Source organism: Meles meles, chromosome 1 (genome assembly GCF_922984935.1).
Source record: "Meles meles chromosome 1, mMelMel3.1 paternal haplotype, whole genome shotgun sequence".
NCBI classification, from domain to species: Eukaryota; Metazoa; Chordata; class Mammalia; order Carnivora; family Mustelidae; genus Meles; species Meles meles.
The window spans coordinates 140,283,668-140,306,252 of NC_060066.1; the positions used below are offsets into that span (position 1 = coordinate 140,283,668).

Genomic DNA, 22,585 nt, shown 5'->3' on the forward strand with positions numbered 1-22,585 from the left:
GTTCAATAAATCAGAACTGACTTTTTTTTTTTTTTTTTAAACCAGAAAAAAGAATATCCTGCACTAACCCTAAGAGGTTCTGGCGCTCAGCCTAACCTGTCTTAAATAGAATACCAAAGCTACCGCAACAGGTGTGGAAACCAAAGAGACTGATTCAATGGGAACTCTAGGTCTGTTTTTTCCACTACAGATTAGGGATAAATAGTATCTCTTTCCACATACTTCTCAAAAACTATAAAGGTTAAGGTTAGGAGGAAGTTTCTTCTAGCTTCTGGGAAATGAATATAAGGCTGTTGCTGGTGGTACTTAAGACAGCAGAGATTGGGGCACCTGGGTGGCTCAGTGGGTTAAGCCTCTGCCTTCGGCTCAGGTCATGATCTCAGGGTCCTGGGATCGAGTCCCCCATCGGGCTCTCTGCTCAGCAGGGAGTCTGCTTCCCCTCCTCTCTCTCTGCCTGCCTCTCTGCCTACTTGTGATCTCTGTCAAATAAACAAATAAAAAAAAATCTTAAAAAAAAAAAAAAGACAGCAGAGATTGTACAAGGGGATTGTTGTCCTGACTCAACAAAGGTAAGGAAGAGGTATTCACAGAAGTAAAGTAGGGAAAATGCTCTTAGGAGATTCCAGTTATCCCTGACTTAATAATCCTAAGACCTCAAAGCTGACCATGGAAAACCACCTCAAAACAAAGTCAGATCCAAAGTTAGGACTTTACACATCCTCTATTCAATGGACACCAAAGAAGAAAATCTCCACTTAGGAATCTGGTGGCTAGCGTACTGTACATTTCAATTACCACCTCAGCATTTCCCGCCTGGAGCAGTGGTTTTACTTTGGCCCTGATTTCCTACCCTATGGACTTTAAGGTGCTGGCAGTGGTCAGTACACCGAACCGATCCCACTTACATATGTACTACTACTTTATAAAAACAGGAAGATACTGTGGTCATTATTTACAATATACATAGTCACTTGAATGATATTAACTAGTACCTATGTCACTAAATATTAGCAATCATCAGAAATAAGAAATAAAACTCTAAGCAAGTCAAAATCTTCGAAATCTTTAAGTATTAATAAAAGTTTCTGGGCTTTTGTAAGGATTGCAAACCACTGTTTTAAAGGTTACAATTTCCAAGAGAAGACAGTTTTTATTTTATAATAGACGTGAAAAACATGAGAGGGTTTTGAAAAAATGAAAATCCTAACACATTTTTCTCCACCCCTCGTCCGCTCTTGGTCATAAACTTTTCCTTGGCATTTAAGATCAAAGCTTGTTATGCTTTCTTTCCTAGTCATAAGCCACTGCAACTGTCCCAAACAGAAATGGCAGGGTACTGTGTACTAAGAAAATACACGTATTTCATTCCTCACTTATAAAAGAAAAACCATTCACTTTACCTCTCTTCTACCCCAACTGCTCCCCTTCTCCTGACATTCTGACACAATTCTAAGGAGGAGAAGTTATAGATCACTATAGATATTCCAATTGTTGTAGAGAAAATAAATCTTTTATGCAGTATTTCCCAGTGAAAATGTACTCCCCATTTTAAATTATATTCTTCTCAATGCAACATAAAATATTAAGGAGAGCCTTAACTTTAAGCATTCCAAAGATAACAAAAATTAACTTATTTCCATCTGAGAAGTACTACAAAAATACTTAATATATAAAGTATACATGGGTCTGCCTATATCTTTCCATAATGTAACGTTTCCTTCCTTCCTTATTTCCTTCCTTCCTTCCCTCCTTCCCTCCCTCCTCCTTCCCTTCCATCCTTCCTTTTTAAGAAATCTCTATGCCCCACATGAGGCTGTAACTCACAACCCCAATACCATGCTCTACCCACGAAGCCAGCCAGCTGCCCTTGTAATATGACCTTGTGAGTGGGTATCCTGAGTGGGGGAATTGGAGGGCTACGTATGGTGGTGGTATGGTATGAATGGTAGTGGGCTAGAGAGAGAGCCACACACATCCTTTTTTAATTGATTATTTCCTTTCTGAGACATAAAGTGTTCTAGGGGTAAACCAGAAGAACTGCTTTTTTATTCTAAAAAGATGTAATATGCTAATCTGACCCTTCGGATAGATACTGGCCACGAAGACCTGACCTGCGATATCTGTAAAATAAAACATGCCATTAGAATGTTGGCAGCAGAAAAGAAATCACATTGCTGCAAACACAGCTAAATCCAGTCACTAATATAGAGAAAGTGTAAATTTCATATGGTGGTGGTGGGGGGGGGGGGCGGGGGGAAACACCACAAAGAAAGCCCTGAGCCCTGGGTGGAGAGAGTGGGAAAAGATATGAAGATGGAGCTAAGGCTAGTCTCCAGTCAGTGTTCACCAGCTCTCCTGGAATGGCGAAAGACCCCTGAATCAGCGTCGCCATCTCTTCCTGAGGGGACAACTTTCCAGATTACAGATGGGCCAGAACTATAAATCAAAAGACTTAGTGAAGTCCCAGCATCTTCATTTACTAATATGACCACTGATAAGCCACATTGCATCAGCCTCAGTTTCCACTCTCTGTAAAATGGAGTAAATGAGTCCTATATCCCCAGACTATTAAAGGGAATAACAAATTATAAACGAGCTCTAGAAAATGTGCTCTGTACACAGAAAATGAGGATCTTAAGATCCGCTATCATTATTCCTGGGTTATTATTTAATTATTATTAAATTCTGCTAGGGTAGGAGTAAATCCTGTTTTTAAATAGGGTTCAAGTTTAAAGAATCACAAAGGCTGTTCTATTTTATCCTGAAGCAGAGCGACTGATGCTGAACAAAGTCCGCAAACAAATTAGTGAACCAGAGGGTCAGGAGTATACTTGGGTATAAAAGTGCTATGGTTGTACAGGTCATTCAAGAGTCTCTCTCACTGACTTCTTTTCACTTTTAATCTTGTCATGTATTTAGCAAGAGAAGAGACATAAACACAGACATATCACAGTGAAATTCAAATTTAAGAAGTCCATGTCCAACTGTAGAGAAAAGATGAAATTAATTGCTTAGTTCTTATAATGTATCTTGGCTGTTTACTGCTAACACAATTATGCCAATTATTGATATTATCACGATGGTTAGAGCAGCTGCATTTTAGAAGAGATTAAAGTTCTGAAGGACTACTGGAATAATGGGATCACAGAATTCAAAACACTGCTGAGAGGGGAAAAATAAAGGGAGGGAGAGGGCAGTACAAATTTACTAGGCTACCTGACTACAAAAGATTTTCCTTTCAAAGCAAAATTAATTACACAGGAAACCTATTTTATTACCAAAAGTACAAATTAGAATGGCACAGCCAGCCTATGACATCATGAATTTAAATCTACAACTAACCCTGCTTTCTGAGGAGACCTAGGTGCCCAGTAAGGTGAAGGAGCTACGGGCACGTGGTAGTGGGTTGTGCATATTCCCGCCAGGCTGCAGAAAAAGACCCTTCCTGGCAGAATCTCACTTTCCTCCCCCCGGTCAGTTGTTCACATCCCTTCTTCCGAAACAGAAGAGTAAGAGGATGCTACTGGCGTTCCCGTTGTTCAAACATTGCATTTGGAGCCAAACCTGACCATCAAACTGATGTCTTCTCAACCATCCAACCTCCCTTAGTGACCGTCCACCAGGCTGGAGTTTCACCGGGTGAATAAATATAGGTGGAGAAACAAGGCCAGGCTTTCACTGGGGGAAAAGTCAATCTGACTTGGACTGCAGAGAAAGGAGCTGGCAGGGAAATGAAGAAGCACAAAGTCTGTGCCTAACACAGACCTCTCTTCTCTCGCGGTTTGCTCTCCACCTATGCACATCGGAGAAGGAGCAAGATATGGACAGATGTGAAACTATCATCTCCTTGGTGAATTCGAGAAAAATCATTCTTAAGTTTACTCGGATGGAAAATGGAATATAACCAATAAAGATGTCTGGCTCATACCTTTAACAGAACCTTCTGTCTGAGCAAAGGAGCCAGGCTAAGAAACCACAACTGCAGTTAACAAGCCAGACACCGGACTAAACACCTCGGAACTAGCCGTCCCTCATTCTCCAATGCTACCTTTCCAGTGCCCGCCAGCATCATTAATCCCCTCAGTTCCTGAAAGCCTGGCTCCCCCCCTTACCACCCCTCACCACTCCAAAAAACAAACAAACAATAAAACCCCAAATAAAAACAAAAACAAAAACAAAAAACACAAAAAAGTGGGGCTGGGCTGAAGAGGTAGGATTGGGCTGAAGAGGTGGGATTTCGGACCCTGGGCACCAAGACTCTCCCTCCACTTTCCACCTCACACTCTGCCCGCCACTCACCCTCTATCCCCGCCTAGGTCCCCACTTCTCACACACACTGCTCTTCCTAACACCCAAGCCTCCCAGAGCCTTCCCGTAGAGAAGAACCCCAGGTTGGTGGGCAAGTAACAAAGCGCCCCGCTTCGGGCAGCGGCAGGAGGAGGCGGCGGAGGCGGCGGAGAGGGCGGAGAGGGCAGCTGGGGACTCCGGGAAGCCTCCTGGGCACGGGCAGCCCGGGCTGGAAAGCGCCCGCCTCAGCTGAGATGAGTGAGCTTGGGCAGGTCCCGCTCGCAGCCGCCCAAAGCCGCCCAAAGCCGGCCCGCCTGCCCGAGGGGTCCCACACACCCGGGCGGTACGGCCACTGTCCGCAGAGACCCCTGGGGGCGAAGGCGGGGAGGAGGGGCGACGAGGCACACGTGCCAAGTGAGGCTGCGGCGTGGAGCTGGAGAACTGGCTCGGCGGCACCCAGGGGCGGCGGCCAGTGACAGCCCAGCGCCCGGCCCGCGGGCTCTTGACCTGACTGCACGCACCTGGACCAGGCGGCCACCCTGCTCCCTCAGGGCGCTCTCCGGGGACTCGACTTCAGCGGGGGGCGCTCCGCAGGCTGGAACCGGCGGCGACGGAGACTTCACTCCTCCATCCTGGGACCCGGCGGCACGCTACAGACAGCCGTGCACTTCCTGTTTGAAAACAGGGGAGAGAAAGAGCGAGAGATCCGAGTGTTGGCGGAGTGGAGGGAGGGGCGCAGACCGGCGGGAAGGAGCACCGGGGGGGCTGCGGGTTGCATAACTACGGCCGCCCCCGCCCGCCTCGCCATGGTCTTTCCGGGAGCTGTCCCCCCGGCGGGGCGATCCGCCGCACCGGCTCCCCAGCGAGGTGGCTCCCTGCGCGGCCGGGCCTCCCCCTGCCGGAGGCCTCGCAGCAAGCGCGCTCGTAGCCCTTCCGTTTCCAACCCCTGCCCCGCTTCTCCCCTCCCCACATGTACCCAGTCAATGGACTGCACGCTGAGGAAGCGCAGAGCGCAGCACCGCGTGTAGTGCGCCTCCGTTTTCCTCCTTTCCTCTCTTCCCCGCCCCCGCCCCTGGAACAAAATCGCCTTGGGGAAGGTGTAAAGACAGGACCGAGCCTTTCCAGGGGAGTGGAGGCTGGATTTATGCAAAAATTTTAAGTGAATAGCCACGTCCCAGTACATCCACTCCAACTCAGCAACTCAAAGAGCCTCAGGATGGGAAATTACTTGTCTTGCGCCTGGCTGACTCAAAAGAAAGCGTGCTCACAGCTGCCACAAACTGGGCGGTGGTGGGGTGGTGGGGGGAGTTCCAGGACAACCTCATCCTCACAGTCCCCTAACATTCCATATACCAATTCCACACAGCAGATAATGGTATAGTGTATTCTTTCAGAAAACAAGGAAGTATTTCTTGGTGCTTATGAAATCACAGAGCAGTTCCAAATTTCTGAGTTTGTGTTCACTGCGTTACCCTCTGACTTAGGTGAACTTCAGGGTAGTGTTTTAAAAAACAGTAAACAGAGGGTTTAAGAATCTGCCATATGCAGAGGGTGCCAGCTCTGGGAGTTTGTATGTGCGCTCAGTGCCGGGTTTCTGGGCTTCCAGGTGTGGATGGCTTCATCCATACCCTGCCTGCCCGGGCACTCCTATCTCTAGGGTCACAAGGCATTTATAGGACTGCCTTGAATAAATAGCTCCTTTTATCATCCAGATGTTGGCTTAAATAAAAGTTATTCATGTTTCAAAACTCAGCATGGACTGCAGGATAATTATTCTACCTAAAAAGCCAAATTTTGACTAAAGTAGAAATTGATGGACGTCAAGTTCCTATTCAGTGCTACACAGCATCTCATTCTCATCTGCTCTTAGTTTTAACATTTCCCAACAGATCTACAAATGTCCTATTCTCATATTCCCAATTGAGGAAACAGGGTCAAAGAAATTAAGTAACTGTCCTGATGTCTCAGCTAGAAAGTGGTCAAATGAAGAGTTGAATAACAGGTCTTTCCTAAGTATAAAATCTGGGCCATTTCCTCTACACTCTGCTAATTCTCAAAACAATAGTGAATCCTAGGAGGAAAATCCAGCCCAGCGACCATCTGTGATCCATTTCTTCATCTCCAAATGATCCTGCAATTTACAAGCTGTAACCTCACTGAACTAGCCAGGGTCCTCACCCACCTCGGTAATACGTACCTGGATTACCCAAGCAGAGGACACTGTGCTCTTTCCTACTATCTACTACTGGCTCTTTCAGCCTTTTCGGAATTACTCAGTGGCAAAAGTTCAAAAGGTTCTAGGATAGCTTCTCTTATGCCAAGGTACAAAGTCTGAGCAAGTTCAGAACCTAATCGGCTGACTAATATTTGTTCCTTGAATTCTTTTTCTCTAACTGGGATTTTTTAAGAGGCCAAACAAGACAACACAACACACACATGGCCCCAACTTTTAGTGAAACTGCTCAAATTCTCTTATCTTCTATTTCCTTCTGCTTCAGCACTCAGCTCACACTCACCTGTCAGTAGCATGCTATCAGCCTCCTGACAAGCCAAGAAACAAAGCACATGTAAAAAGGTGATTAAGAACCTTGGTAAGGTGAGACCCCAGACCCTTGTGGAGACTGAGGGAGAAAGTGAGTGCTTTTATCCTGTGTCCAGGTGACCTGCATCTCACTTGCCCTTGCCCACCCCTTCACTAAGGAGCATGTTCTGGAGTTGTAGACTGTTTGAGGTGAACGGCTCCACATGTAGCTTGGGGGTGGGGAGAAGGAGCAGAGATTCAGTCCCAACCATCAGGCATGCCCAGTCTAATGACGGTTTAGTCCTGAGGGGTCTCAGCACCCTTTTAGGGTCCAGCTCTTCCTTGGCTGCCCCCTTTTACCTTCTCACAGTTCCTTGCTTTCCTGGACTTGTCAACTCTCCACCTCTTTTCAGACTTAAAACTTTTCCCCAAAGCACTGCCATTTTTTCCCCCCACAAAGTACATGGTGGGAGGGAAGCATGTAGCTCAAAACTTCTCTCACTTCTCTCTCATCTAAAAAAGGCCTGTCAATAATTACCATGTTTTTGAGGATACAATTCTATTTTAAAATACACTTTGGTACCCTGCCTTCATTTTTGTTACTCATTATGTCTCCAAGAGCCTAGAAGGAAAACCTCTGAATGAAAAGGAAATTCTTAAGAAAAACCAAAGGAAACATGCTGAAATTAACCTGCAAGGATCCCACAGTGTACAGTTTGGGTAATACATACAACACTCCTACAACCACATCAGTCCCAGACCTGGTTCCTAACAGCCCCAAGGTCTAGGTATCATATCATAGTTTCACATTTTCAGCTATTCTCCTGCACCTTCTGTGTTTCATAGAGAAATGTCTCTACCTTACACCTGTTGAGTAAAAAAAGAAAGAAAATTTAAAAAAATTTTTTAAAAAATTTAAATTACAACCTCATAAGAAGAGAAAAAAATATGCTCTCCAGTAGGTACAAATCATGCCGCAAGAAATAAAACTGATTTTGGAAGAGTATTAGAAGTTCATTTTGAAAATCTTCTCTCCCTAAGTACGACAGTCCATGGATGAAGATGGCAACATCATGAAAGCTATTTTGGAGGATCCAAATTAAGTGACAAGAGATAACTTCTGTGAGGACTAACAGGTGTGCAGGAGGAAATGATAAACTCTTATCTTAAATGATGTTGCTTATCTTTCTTCATCTCAAAAAGAAAGACAAAGACCTTACCTTGGTGGTTAAAAATGTTTGCCACAGATTTCATTGTATGAGGATTCTTGGTCATTATTACAGCTGGATTTTGCAAACAAGGAAAAGGAAACTGACAAGCTGTCTGTTTAGCTAAGGGAGTGCCTCTCTATACTAGCAACCTCCACACCAGTGTCCCTGTATGTCTGCACTTCCAGGGCGGCAATGCAACAGGCTTTTCTGTGAATGAGGTCTCTGGCACTCACACTCACCTCCCAGCCTCTGCAAAACCTGGGCCATGGTGGTTCAAGGAAGATGTCCTGAGAGCCAACTGGCTGGCTTGATTGGCATTTACCCACAGAGGGTTATTGGCCATTTTCAAGGAGCCAGAGTGTCATTTCCCATGGCAAAAATGCAGTAGAGGGGTGCAAATCATTTTTTTTAAACTTGCCCTGCAAATAGGACGACTGGGTGGCTCAGTGAGTGGGTTAAAGCCTCTGCCTTCAGCTCAGGTCATGGTCTCAGGGTCCTGGGAGTGAGCCCCGCACTGGGCTCTCTGCTCATCAGGGAGCCTGCTTCCCCTCTCTCTCGGCCTGCCTCTTTGCCTACTTTTGATCTCTGTCTGTCAAATAAATATATAAAAATCTTTAAAAAACAAAAAAACAAAAACCAAACTTGCCCTGCAAGACAGTTTAGGGTCCCTTCCAAGCACAGTTTCCTGGCTCTGAACAAGCTGAGAAGGAAAGCACTGCTTAGAGCACCCCACAGCATGACTTAGAAGACCCCCTACAAAGCTGAAAGATAGGGCTGGGGTGATTACAGGCCTGGGCTGGTACACCTTGCAACTCAATGCCTCGGTTTCCCCAGCTTCCAATCACACGTACAGATTCACCCATGGGGTGCAGAATTAGTAACTTTACATGGGACCCTCACGTGCCCTGCCCTCCACCCCTGAATTTTCAGAACTGCTTTTTCAGGGAAGAATCATTATCACTGTGTGAGAAGAAGCAGCGGAGTTCACAGATGTTAAGTCATTTTCTCAAAGCAAGCAGCAGGTAATGGAGCTAAAACTCACCCTGGGTCTGTTCTTCCTCCTTTTAATTGAAGAGAAACGAGTGGGTGCATTTTGGCTGTGGATTTATTATTCTGTGCTACACAACTTTTACTCAGACGAATCTTACTTTTCAAACACAACTTGTAATGTTCCCTCAGGTGCATCACGTTACTTCATCACCTTGCCAAATGTCTATAAAGTATAAATTATAAACATGTATTTTGCAACAGGCCAACTGATTTTAAACCCCAGCAATGGAACTCCATACAAATTAGGTTAAATACGCTCTGGGGCTGCAGCTGAGTATTATCTTATAAAATAATAAATAAGATCCACTAGTCAAACTGTGACAATGAAATCTCATTATATTTTTCTAAGTGTCCCTTCTCATTCTTCGGTTAGTATGCAAATATATAAGTAAAGTGGGCCACAATCGCTGATGGGCAGTGATTTTAAAGAGCATAAATATGAAAGGATAGCAAGAAACCACAGAAGTTTGACTAAATGCAAATACCTGTACACAAGTTAAGAGTATTCAAAATGTTCCTGGCACGCACTTAGCAATGGACAGCCTTGGGTTATTTACTGACTGTTGATCGTGATGTGCACTGAGTAGACTAAATACTGTCCTGTAAGACATTTTTCTTTGGAAAGCATGTTTTGTCTATTTATCTTCTGTAGTGGATATTTTTGCTTCCTTATTAAAAAAAAGTACTAAGGGGCATCTGGCTGGCTCAGTCAGGAGAGCAAGTCACTCTTTTTTTTTTAAAAGATTTTATTTATTCATTTGACAGAGATCACAAGTAGGCAGAGAGTGGTAGGCAGAGAGAGAGGAGGAAGCAGGCTCCCCACTGAGCAGAGAGCCAGAGATCCAGACACGGGGCTCGATCCCAGGACCATGGGATCATGACCCGAGCCCAAGGCAAAGGCTTTAACCCACTGAGCCACCCAGGCCCCCGGAGCATGTTACTCTTGATCTTGGGGTTGCAAGTTTGAACCCGACACTGCGTATAGAGATTACTTAAAAATAAAGTCTTTCAAAAAATTCAATTCTTGGGGCACCTGGGTGGCTCAGTGGGTTAAAGCCTCTGCCTTCGGCTTGGGTCATGATCCCAGGGTCCTAGGATCGAGTCCCGCATCGGACTCTCTGCTCCATGGAGAGCCTGCTTCCTCCTCTCTCTCTGCCTGCTTCTCTGCCTACTTGCGATCTCTGTCAAATAAATAAATATTTTTTTTAAAAAAATTAATTCTCTTTAGGCACCCATTTAAAAAATAATATATTAAAAACCCAACAACTTAAAAGAATTAGCCCCAACAAGTCAAATAAATATAATGTTCACTACCAAGAAAATAATGTTTTTAAAAAAGATTTTAAAAATATATAAACATCTGTACACATCTGATGGTAGTAAAATATATGAGTTAATAGGGAATGAGTCACACATATCACTGTTTATAAACTTTTGAAAGATTATTCATCAATGTTTAAACTAAAGCAAATTCTAACCACTTTACACGTCTTGACTAAATCATTCCCGACAACAACCCTGTGGGGTAGAAATTAGCACTACCTCTGTATCACAGATCAGGAAACAGACGCAAAGATACTAATTTGTCCAAAGTAACACTGTTAGCAAATACCAGAACCTGGGCAGCCTAGCTGGCCACAGAGTCTACTTTTAACCAACACATTTCACTACCAATAAGGCATAATTGGATTGGGCTTTTCCAGCATGGAAGTTCATGGCGGAATATTCCCATGGGTATGGCAGATGAAAGGCTCAGAGTTTTTCCTTTTTGCAGCAAAAATGCTTTTAAGGGGTAAGAGATAAACACCCTGCTGCATGTTGCTGAAAAAAAGGAATACTGGAAAGAAAGGGAAAGATATCTGCAGAATGGAAATGCCACGAAGAAGAGCTGCTTCCCTGCCTTGAGCAGAATCCTGGATTGCAAGGCTCCCAGACTGCCTGGCTGCGGCACAAATGAGTTAGCAAGGGAAGAGAATGCAATGAACCCCATGTACTTTGATCTTCCTGAAGCATTTGATACAGTGTCCCATGAAATCAGGATCACTAAATCAACTGAAACTTATGTGGCAACAAGAACCACACAGGCATTAAGCAGGCTAGAAAGAAAAACACTGGGCTTTATCTACTAGTATGATGAAGAAAAGAACGACAAGGAACAGTGTTCAAAAGTAACTTGAAAATCACTCATTCTGTTATAAAGAAATGTGCACATAACATTATTTTGGAGGTATAAAAGGGCAAATGAGGGCAAGCCGACCAAATGTGTTAAATTAACAGAGGTGAAGAAAAACAAAATCAGTTTCATTTTTGTGCTCCTTTTAATTTTCAGGGAGGGGCTATGATGGCCAATGGGTATTAACCACCTCCAGACCTAAGATGCCAAGGCTGAGCTAAGTAAAGTAAGCAATGGCAAACTGGGTACGTTTAAAATTTTGGGACTTTAGGTCTGAATTTCAAAAAGCAACACACCACCAGTGAAGTTCCATGAGAAATAATATTCCTTTCAACAGGAAGATTTTGTTAGCAAAATCCAAAGAAACGAAGGGGCTCGAAGGCTGAATTTGGAGGTCAGATGAAAAAGTCAGTGGTGTATGTATAATCTGGCCCCACTACAAATATGCCACACAAGCAGAAGGTCATGAGAACGGTTTGCAAAGACACGGCAGATAAAGAACAGCAGAGAAGGAAGAGAGAAGAGAGCTAAAACTTGGACTAACATTATTTTTCTAAGCATAAATTATAATATTTAATTTCTTTAATGTTGAGAAATTGCTTCTCCCTTGGTAGAGCTGTTTGCCTTCCCAGCAGAAATTATACTTTAAATGTCAGTAATTGATTTAGACCTCAAGAAATGGGAGTAAGAGAGGTCTGTAACACTTGAGGAAAAAATGGCTTAAGTTCAGCCTGGCTCCCAGGAAATGCACAAGTGAGCAGCATTTCATTCAACTCCTAAGAGACTGGACAGAACTGGGAGCCCTCTAGCCACCCTGCCCCAGGCAGTGGACTCTAGAACTCATGCTCTGAGAGACTGTTGATCAACAGTCACCAAGGAAATCCTACATATTCCATTTCCTTCTAAATAAAGGGGAAAAGGCAAATGTAACACAAAGGCATAAAGAGTAGAGCCACACTACGTTCTTGATATGTACAGGAAAATGTATGTGAAAATGACCAAGTTGTGAGAATTATCTTACCCAAGCATTGATTAGTGGCCCCCTCCCATGGCTTAAAAATCTTTCAAACAATGGCAAACCTATAATCAGGCTCCATCTCCCATGTCCCAATGCCCACAGGACCTAGTCCTTGATCTGGCTGCACTCAGACACACCTGCAGGGCCTTATAAACATGGCCATTCAGCCCATGCCCCACCCCGGATCTACACCATCTGAATCACTGCTGGGAGTGAGTCTGTGAAACTGTCCGTCTGAACTCCCAGGGGACCCTGAGGTGCAGCCGCACTAGGGAAACCTCTACTGTATTCTACTCCTTTATTCATGCCACGACTAAAGTTGCTGAAGTCAGAGACTGAAGCAAGCAATGTCCCTTCTCATGAACCTTTAGTGGAATAACCTTCCAAGGCAATGGAATGAGGTCCAAATTCCTTAGCAGGACACTCCATGCCCTCTGAAATCTGTCCCAAACTGTTTCTGCCATCCTTTCTTCCCACATCTCTCCCTCTGGCAGAGCACCAACCCCCAAACACATTACATGCTGCTTTCGCATCTCCATACTTCACTGCCCCAGTGTCCCCTCAATCTGCCACCCTTTCTCTACCAGTCAGCATCTTTCACATCCTTTAAGGCCCTGCTCAAGTTAATTTTCTGAAGTAGTTTTGTGTGTGTGAAATCTTCTCTGATTTTTTTTTTTAAGATTTTATTTATTTACTTGACAGACAGAGATCACAAGCAGGCAGAGAGGCAGGGAGAGAGAGGAGGAGGAAGCAGGCTCCCTGCTGAGCAGATAGCCCAATGTGGGGCTCAATCCCAGGGCCCGGGGATCATGGCCTGAGGGGAAGGCAGAGGCTTTAACCTACACTGAGCCACCCAGGCGCCCCTGATTTTTTTTTTTTTTTTTTTTTTTAGATTTACTTATTTGAGAGAGAGTGAGGGAGGGAGGGAGAGAGAGCATAAGCAGGGTGAGGGGCAGAGGGAGAAGCACACTCCCCACCAAGCAGGGAGCCCAATGTTGAGGCGGGGGGGGGGGGGACCCCTCCATCCCAGGACCCTGGGATCACGACCTGAGCTAAAGGCAGACGCTTAACTGACTGAGCCACCCAAGTGCCCCTTCTCTGATCGTTTCAATTAAAAATCAGTCTCTCCTTTACTCTGAGCAAACATCCAAAAAAAAAATGTAGCTCACGTAGGAGCTACCATATATATAGTGGATGCTGTGAAGAACTGTACGGCACTGTCTGCACGCCAGTGTCCCCATCAAGAGCAGGGGCATCCATACCTCATGTTTTATATTGTGGATCAGGGACAGATCCAGGTTCCAAGTGTAGTTCTTTTCGGTACACCCAGCGCTGCAATCCTCAGTGTAAGGGCTTTTTATTCAGTAGGTTATTTAAACACACTGTGCCTCAACTTTGTAATCTTTGAAATGTAACAATGATAAATGATATCTACCTTCATGACTGAAGTGAAGACAAGGCATGAAAAATGTCTGGCTCAATATGGACCACCTAAAAATTCACCAAGAGGACAGCTTTTCATTACCGTTTCTTATTCATTTTTGTTTCCTAAGCTACAGGAACGAAGTGTATGACACACAGCTCAAAAAGCATTTGCTTTCAAATAAGCAGTGATTTCTTAATGCCCTTTCTCCTTACCCAGTTTTGTTCTGTCGTGAAGGGTATTTCATAATATTTCTATTGACAAGTCATCTCTTACTCCCCTTTCTTCCTTCAAAAACTATTGTACAAAATTCTAACGAACAAGCCATGTCAGTGTCCCTCCTACTCCAGCCTGACTTTTTGCTTTGAACTACAGTGACTGCCCGCAGCCACAGTGTCGCTGCCCAGAGAATTGCCTGCTTCACCCTGACAACAAACAGCACTTTGTAGGCAAACTGGAGGCGAGCCCAACGTAGGAGGGGGAAAAGCCAAGGAAAAGGAGTTTAGGCCAGAAACAGAGCTGACACCCACACGATCGTCCACACTGTAACACAGGTAAGAAGCGAACAGGAAAGGAAAGACGTTCAAATCAACACAAGCCTTCCCAAGTACTTCCAAGCATCCCCCTCACCACTCACCCATGGACAATGACGGCCACGGCTCACACAGGCCATGCCGGTCTCCTCACTGCCTGACACACACAGCTACTGTTGTGGACAAACGACTGTCCTGTCCAATGGCACCTGCTTTTCCTCAAACCAGGCACACTGCTGTTACAATCCCCTCCATCATTCCTCCTGGAGATGAAACCTGATGAAACCCAACATGAACTAAATCCAAGGCCACATCATCAGGAGAAGCCAGGGCCAACACCAGCTCTCAAGTCCTCAAGCTCCAGATCCATGGACCTCCCACTGCCTTACATCCAGTGTGGAAAGTGATTTTCAAAATGTTCTCAGAAGCACTCCAAATCCACTAGTTGTAAAGGTAAAGGTAAAACCGTTTTTGTGCTCTTAAAAACAGTGCTGGTGCCAGGGGTGAGGGCTGTCAGCAGCAGTGAGGCCCCAGTGGGGATCCCGAGGAGGATCCCTGTGGTGTGCTGGCAGCCCGGTCCAGGAAGAGGTGCGGCTTTCTGTTCCTGGATGGAAACCGCCTCCTGACAACTGTGTTCATTTGGTTTGGGGAGGAGCAACTGGGAAAGGGGCAAAATTGTCATTCTTTCTTGAAATCCAATCTTGATCCTGACTTTAAAGCCAAGGTAATGTGGGAAGCAAAGGAGTTTCTAAAGCAAATCTGTGATCCTTGCTTGTGAGAGAGTGTGAGAGGCAAGAATGCGGTCCTCACAAGCACAGATCTTGAAGCCACCGAGGGCCTGGGTTCCCATCACTGCTGGGCCACTGCCGGTGTATGGCCCTGAGTCCCTCAGCTACTCAAGGTCATGGGGAAGTGCAGCCAGACTGCAGAACTCAGCTTCAGGGCCCTAGGCTACAGGGGGGGGGGGGGGGGGCAAATGAGTTACTCCATGCAAAGTGCTCCAAACAGTGCCTGCAGGTATGAGTACTACCTAAGTGTGTCCTATTATTTCCAGAATGGCATTCCTCTCTAAGACTGTGTTCTGCAAGTGTATTTTACAAGAAGGTTCAAGAAGACTTCTCATATAAATTTGTTTATCCATATTGCCCCAAACCAGCACAAAGATTATTTACAGGTTTCACTTCCTGATAGGATCTTCCAGGATTTCCATCTGTGGACTAGAGTCCCTGGAAGAACAAACGTGGAATTTGAAGAATTCTTCTTCCCAGCAAGAGTGCAAGGAAATCGGCACCCATTCTCTCAATACTGCAAACTGGCTTCCGTAATGAAAAACAAAAACAAAAACCAAAGACTTTCATTGCATTAAACTAACTAATGGGGGGGGGGGGCACACATTTTTAAAAATGCATTTTTTATTCTGAAAGGAACCAAAGCATTAAAAACTTAAAAGTTACACCAGCTGACAGGGCCATGGTTCAGCTCACACAGGGATGACAGTCCTATGGGCTGGAATAAAACCTGCTGATGAATCAAAAGATTTCCTTCCCAGAAAATGCTGAAATTCCAGGAACAATGTGCTACACTTGGGATGATTAAGAGAACAATGCTATTAAAAATCCCGTCGCAGGCTAGGAGTCTAGCCTCAGCTACTAAGAGGGTCTGCTCAAGTACCCCCTCCTCTCTGAGCAGGCGTTTGTCCAACACACTCACGGAAACGAGGAAGGCTCTTCCCCAGAAGAGCAGATACAGATGAAGGCCGCGGCACTAGCGGCTCACAGCAGGGGTCTGAGGTCGTGCCCTGCACAGGGGCGCCCCTCAAGGGAGCAGGGGCAGAAACCCAGCCTCCGCGGCTCCCCAACATCGCGCCGACCAGGCAGACGCAGTCGTGCTGCCGCTGACTTCACACAAAGGGACCGTGGGGGCCGCTCCAAGTCGTGCTGCGCACACCAGCCATCCACAAGCAAAATAAGCTGATGTCCAGAGCCCCGGGGGAGCTGGGGGCTGCCGGGCGGACCCCTCGGACGCCGCTGCAGTTTGTACGCGAACCCAGCCAACTTTCTACAGGGCAGACATTTGCCGGCTCTCCTGGCTTCCTTTTGGTGATCAGCCACTCTGTAATCTTTCCTGCCTCTGGATGCTCCTTTCGGATGGGAACCCTTCCTTTCCACTCCAATTCTCCTTTTGCAGGAGCCACAACACAAATTAACGCGCTCCCAGAAGGAATGGCAACATAATGGCTCTCTGCCCACCCACAGAGATTCTACCCTACTTCTAAATATTTATCAGGTCAATTTTCCCTTTCCCCTGTAAGGACTCTACTTGTCTCGCCCTCTGCTTTCTATTACCCCAGATCGAGTTTGTGATACAAATAAACGCTCCTCTTCCCGTATCTTCGGAGGGTAGATGATCTTTCTTTACCTCCAACTGGCGCTTACCCCTCGTTTTCTATTCCTGGGCCCACCTGCCCCCTCTGCCCCCATACCCAGGCCTCCATGCTTCATTCCCAAACTACGCGATTGTCACTGAGTCTACTACTCCTCAATCAAGATAATGCCTCACATGAATTCACTCCAGAAAGATAGTGTAACAAATTTAAAGGGCATTAATTGTTACCATTACAAGTATGCGGCTTCTGGGGTTGTTATTGTTGTTGTTGTTGCTTTTCTGCTTTGTGTGTGTATGGGGGAGGGGATGCAGAGAACAATGTTCTGATCTGTTTCCATTTAAATTGATTGTCCAAGGGTACTGCGCTTTTACTCACATCCCGGGCTTCTGTTTACTTGGCCACTAAGGGCTGTCTATCTCTAAGGACGTAAAGCTTTCAGGCTGTATCCAGCCCACAAAGCCATTTTGTTTGGTCTGCAGGAAGTTCTTATTTAAAATGTTGAGTTAGCCAATCTTTTAAAATCAGGAGATTTTAAAGTAATAATCCAGATTTCTAGTTTACAGTGAAAAATCAGAAGATCTGGCAAGACTTACCCACATTCCCATATGGCAACAATTGGCTGCTGAACAGATCAGCTAAACAGAGCCCCTTTAGACAGACCGGCACTTTCTAGTTCAGCCCATGTCCACCCTACTCCCTCCTGATCACCCTACCCGGAGGCTGAGAACCAGTTGCCACAGAACGTCCTCTGTGAGGCCCACTTCAGGTGGTGCCTGGCATTTGTTTTGAGACCCTAGGGCAGAGCTGGCCTCCCAACACTAAGGCTCCTCCTGGTTGGTGCAGAAACTACACTACAGATAGGATTACAAAGTTTCGGCTACGTACAGCATTTGCCATGTACAAATAACGTGTAAGGAAAAGAATGAAGAGAGAAGAAAATGTACCATAATAGAAAGACATCTGAAAAGAACTAGGTTAAAGAGAGAGAAACACATCCCTCCCTCTCTGGGCACATGTCCATGGGACGGGGGTGCATTTGAGCAAGCGGTATTAACACCGTAGACCGTCTCCTGACTTGTACTTCATTATTGGCTAAGATGTTAGCGTGAAAAATAAAACCGCTGAAGTAGAAAGTCTAACAGAATGAATCCACTCCCCTGAAATGATTATACTTGAGCAGAATAAATCGACGAATGGAGTATAAATATGTGATCTAGGTATATGGATAGTGACGGATTCACTGTTTATTTAGAGGACAAAGATAGGATTTTTATTGTTTCCCTGCATATGTTTGCTATGTCATGAGTTTCGCAAGCACTTGGAGGCAACCCCTTATAAACACGAGCTACGTCTGTATGTATTTATGCACAGCAGCTGCTGTAAGGTCACATCTCCCGAGGAGTAAACTCCTACAACGTATACCACTACAAGTGGCACTCCATCGGCAACACTGGTGACAAGAGAACTGACTAGAGAAGTCACCAGAACAAGTGATTTTAAAATACCCTCTCCATTCCAGGATCAACTTACCCTCAAGTGGTTTTACGCTGGCTTTTATTTTTGAAAACGCTGTGTGCTGGTGAGAACACTGGCCCGGAAGCCTGGACACCCCGGTACCACTACGCCCTCCTCCTCACGGGCTGAGTTGCCAGGTTCAGATCTCATCCCTGAATGAGGAGCACAACCCAGACAGGCTGGAAGGTCCCTCTGTACCTCAAAATCCCATTCTCTCTCTCTCTTTTTTTGCCAAGAATATGAATAGGTTCCATAAAATGAACAGAGAGAAATAAAAATGAGAACAGTAGATAAGAGAACGGGCTTTGAAATGACAAAAGTAGCTTCAAATTCCACCTCCACCACCTGTTTTTGTTTGTTGGTTTGTTTTTTGCAAACCACATAACCTCAAGCCTCAGTTACCTCATCTGTAAGGTGAGAGCTAAGGATTGAATGAGAATGCATGTAAATTCCAAGGCATAGGTTTGGACAAGCAAGAAATACCTAATAAACAGTTATTAGCATTAATTTGGGATATTCCACAAATTGTCCAAATGCTTCTTGACCAGCTTAAAAAAAAAAAAAACTAGCTATATCTGATAATAAATTGATTTTAAAAGCTTATTCGGCAGGGTAGTGTCACAGATACCATTTTCCAATGAATTTTAATTTTCAAATACTTCTCAGAACTAAGCTTGGAACAATCAGTGACAAAATTTTGACTGATGGTACTTCATGCCTGATGTGCTGGGCATGAGTCTGTCCTGTCTCCATTGCATGAGATCTGGAGAAGCAGCTCTGGTGATCAACATCCTTCAGAGAGAATGGCTGTCTTGCACTTCCTTTCTTCTCCTGCTTTGTAGAATTCATTGCAGTGTTGGTGATCTGTTGATGCTGAGATTTTAGCAAAGGAATTTATGGGTTGCCGGGGAAGTGAAGCCTTCTCTGGCAATGTTCCTAACGATTACCAGCAAGCAGAAGAGGAAAGTAAAAAGGGTTTTAAGAAATGTTCATAATGGAATCTAACGTTGACGTGTGTGAGCCTGGCCCAGCAGGAGATGTCCACAGGTGAATACGGACATCTTGAATGCCTCAGAGCAGTGATAGTTCCCAGACTTGATTTCAAACTAGTAAAATCTAAAAGGAAGACTATCATAAAATTGCCAGGGCTTCGGCGACCAAGAAGTGACCCGAAAAACCACACTATCACCATTCTTCACAAGAGGAAAAAAATTAATACCTCAAAGTAGGAAGAACCCAAGATTTTTAAAAGACCTTTTGAATTGAGGAAACGCAGCATTAAAATCAAAACTGAAAAGCTGCTCCCTTGTCACCGTTCTTTTCCTTCCCCATAGGCTGGGGCAACTCTCGCCATGGGTGCCCGCTGGAAATGGACTTCCAGTTGGCCCCATTATGCCATCCAGTGCAGGGCGCAGCACCTCATGGAGGCACGAAGGGCCAGGATACAGACGTATCCACAGAGCTCCGTGTCTGTCTTGGTAACTAACTGTGAGCCTGTCAGCCTCCAGTGTTTCAAAACCTTTCTGAGAGTGTCTCAGTCAGTATCCAGCCTTTGGGTACAGCTCTGTAAGACAGTGGTTCTCACTCTCAGCTCTACATATGGAATCACTTGATGGCAGAAAGAGCTCTTTTTCAAAATGAAACTCCACACCCAGAGATTTTGATTCAATACCTGGGGCTCAAGTAACTTTAAAATATTCCCCAGACTACTCAGATGAGACCCAGGCAGGGCTGAGGAAAACAGGTGTCGTATTTTTTTTAACTTCAACCTGGATTTCTGTATTATAAACCTGTAAGGTGTACCTCTTCGGGTGTTCCTTTAGGGAACAAACATGAATGGAGGGCCTGCCATGTGCAAGACACTAGGAAATCAGTGGAGAACAAGACAGATACGCCCCTGCCCTCATCACGCTGACAGAGACCCGGAGCAAGAGACGAGGCAGGCAAACTACATTCCAGCTTCCTGGGATTTGGTGAACATTCCAGGTTCCTCTGACCTTAAGCTTGTGGTTTCACAGGTTTCAATAACATCTCCCTGTCTTCTTTCCAGATACTAAAAATCCCAGTATTTTTATCAGGAAAGCAGACAGGCAAGGCCCTGTCCTTTTGGAACTTCCATTCCAGCAGGAATGTCTACATTTTCCAGGTACCATTATATTGGTTGTTCCAGCTCCAGTGTCTTTCCTAAAGTAGGCATCCCAGCTTTGAACAAAGCATAGTAGAAATTCAAAGAAGATGGGGACGCCTGGGTGGCTCAGTTGGTTAAGCAGCTGCCTTCGGCTCAGGTCATGATCCCAGCGTCCTGGGATCAATCCCATATCGGGCTCCTTGCTCAGCGGGGAGCCTGCTTCTCCCTCTGACTCTGCCTGCCACTCTATCTGCCAGTGATCCCTCTCTCCCTCTCTCTCTCTCTCTGACAAATAAAAATAAAATCTTAAAAAAAAACAAATAAGATTGTTTTCTGTTTAGTTTCCATGATCATTTTTTGTTTTTTTCCCCCAAAATCTTTTTGATAGAGCTTAGTGTTTCCTGTCTTTTTAATCTGCAAGAGCAAGTTGGGACAACACTGTGGAAAGTGTTTTCAAAGTCCCTTCCTGGGTTTTGCCACCAAAACACCACCCTTTGACAGTTCCGTAATTTCTTTCTTAGCACCTGACCTCCTACTGCCCAGAGAGAAGCTCACAGGCAAGTCTTCTGATGACTCACATACTCTAATACGGTTTCCCTGGAGTAAATCCCCACTGGTTAGTTATTTCATAATTCAGAAGAGCTTGCTGTCATCTGTAAACCTAGAAATTCCACTGTGTGCTCCTTCTTTTGGATCAATTATGTAAATAAGGCCTGAGGGACCCACTGTTTACACACCTCCAAGCAGAGGAGAAATCTTTCTATCCTTAGCTTTTATTTGTGGTCCTTAAGGCAGATGAGTTCTAATGTCTGCTCTGTCACTCCTGTGTAAGCTATAGGTAGTCACATCGCCTCCCTGGGCCTCGATTTTCTTATCTATGAAATTCAAGTGTTGATACCTTCCATAAAATTCTACCTTTCTATTCAAATGGTTCATCGCATCCTTAATTCCAAGGTGACTTCATGTTTGATACAGCCCTTGATAGGATAAAAGGACAGTAACTAAGGGTTTTCCAGTATTTTCTTCTCTCAAGAAATCTCCTATCTTCACAAACATCCCCTCTTCTCTCAGGAATATCCCTCATCTCCAGAGGACATGGACAGCTGTTCCATGTGGACCAGAACGGAAGGGAGAGCAAACAGACCGATCATCTGGGCAGATAACACACCAGCAGGGGATCGGGGCACAATGGACATTTATGACAAAGAAGGTGCATGTTAGCTGTGAGATCTGGAATTTTGTTCTAGCGCTCTCGATGCTGGATGGCTACCATCCCAAACAAATAATTTATTTAAATCTAGTTTGTTAGATAGATCTAGAACATTTAGAGAACTTGGCACTAAGTTCTTTCTGAACTGCCTGCTTCAAAAGACATCTGCGCATGGTGATTTCCTAATGTCATTTCAGAGATGACACATGAAATCTGGTAAGTATGAAATGATACCAATGACAAGCTAAACCCCAATTCTGGGAAAAAAGGCTTGTTTCTAAGCCCCAATCCCCTCTCCTTCCCCAAATGTAAAGTTGTCACTAATGAAGTTATCTTGGGCATATTAACAAAAAGAAAAGGAAAAAAAAAAAAGCTTGGCCAGAGTGGGAACCAAGTCCATGCGTTTTTTGTTTGGTACCACTTATCCTATTTACCTCTTCACAAATTTCAAAAGCAACTCTGATCTGGCAAACTTCAGATTTGCATAGAACGTTAGAAATTCTCTTCCAGATGTCTAAACAGAATTACAAAGACTCCAGAGGATGGAGTACAGATTTCAGAATCTTGCAAGAGACTCAAATTAATTTCAAAAGGGCATCACAGGTACAATGCAGTTTGACCACAAACACAGATTTCTCAGGAGCTCCTAAACTAAGGGCCAATCAATCCCTGGAATTCACTTCCATCACTCAGCATCCCAGGTCCAGAATCGGACTCATAGTGCCAAACTACTGGGTTGCGAACAGTATTAATACAAGTGGTTACAAAGCTTTTGGCAAAGTCATCCTCTACTCCTCTCTCATAGGATTATAAGGCAGAAGCAAGATTTGAAAATCTCAAAGACCTTCAGACTGGACCAAAAGAAATAGGATAGCACTGAATATGGACAAAACCCAAAAAACTTCCATTCGATTTCACACACATACAAAAATCTGCCCAATGAATACAGGGATACAGCAGCTCACACAACAGAGTGTCTGGGTGTTTTGACTATTTGGACAGAATCTATACATGGATCTGTACTAGCTACATGCTATTAAAAAAAAAGGAGTTTTGTAAGTTTAAATTGTAGTAAACAGATGCTTATGCCTTGGTTTCAGTAAACAGTGGTCCGACTATACTCTTTGTTG

General features: G+C 44.8%; 1 protein-coding gene across 5 annotated transcripts in view; it reads right to left on the reverse strand.

The window, feature by feature from the left end:
• Positions 1–22,585, reverse strand: part of LRRC8D (leucine rich repeat containing 8 VRAC subunit D) — a 123,035-nt gene that overhangs the window by 95,758 nt on the left and 4,692 nt on the right. For all 5 annotated transcript variants that reach the window (XM_046008210.1, XM_046008191.1, XM_046008226.1 and 2 more), the window contains exon 2: positions 4,809–4,958. The gene's annotated coding sequence lies outside the window, so the exon portion shown is untranslated. The remainder of the gene's footprint in view (positions 1–4,808; positions 4,959–22,585) is intronic.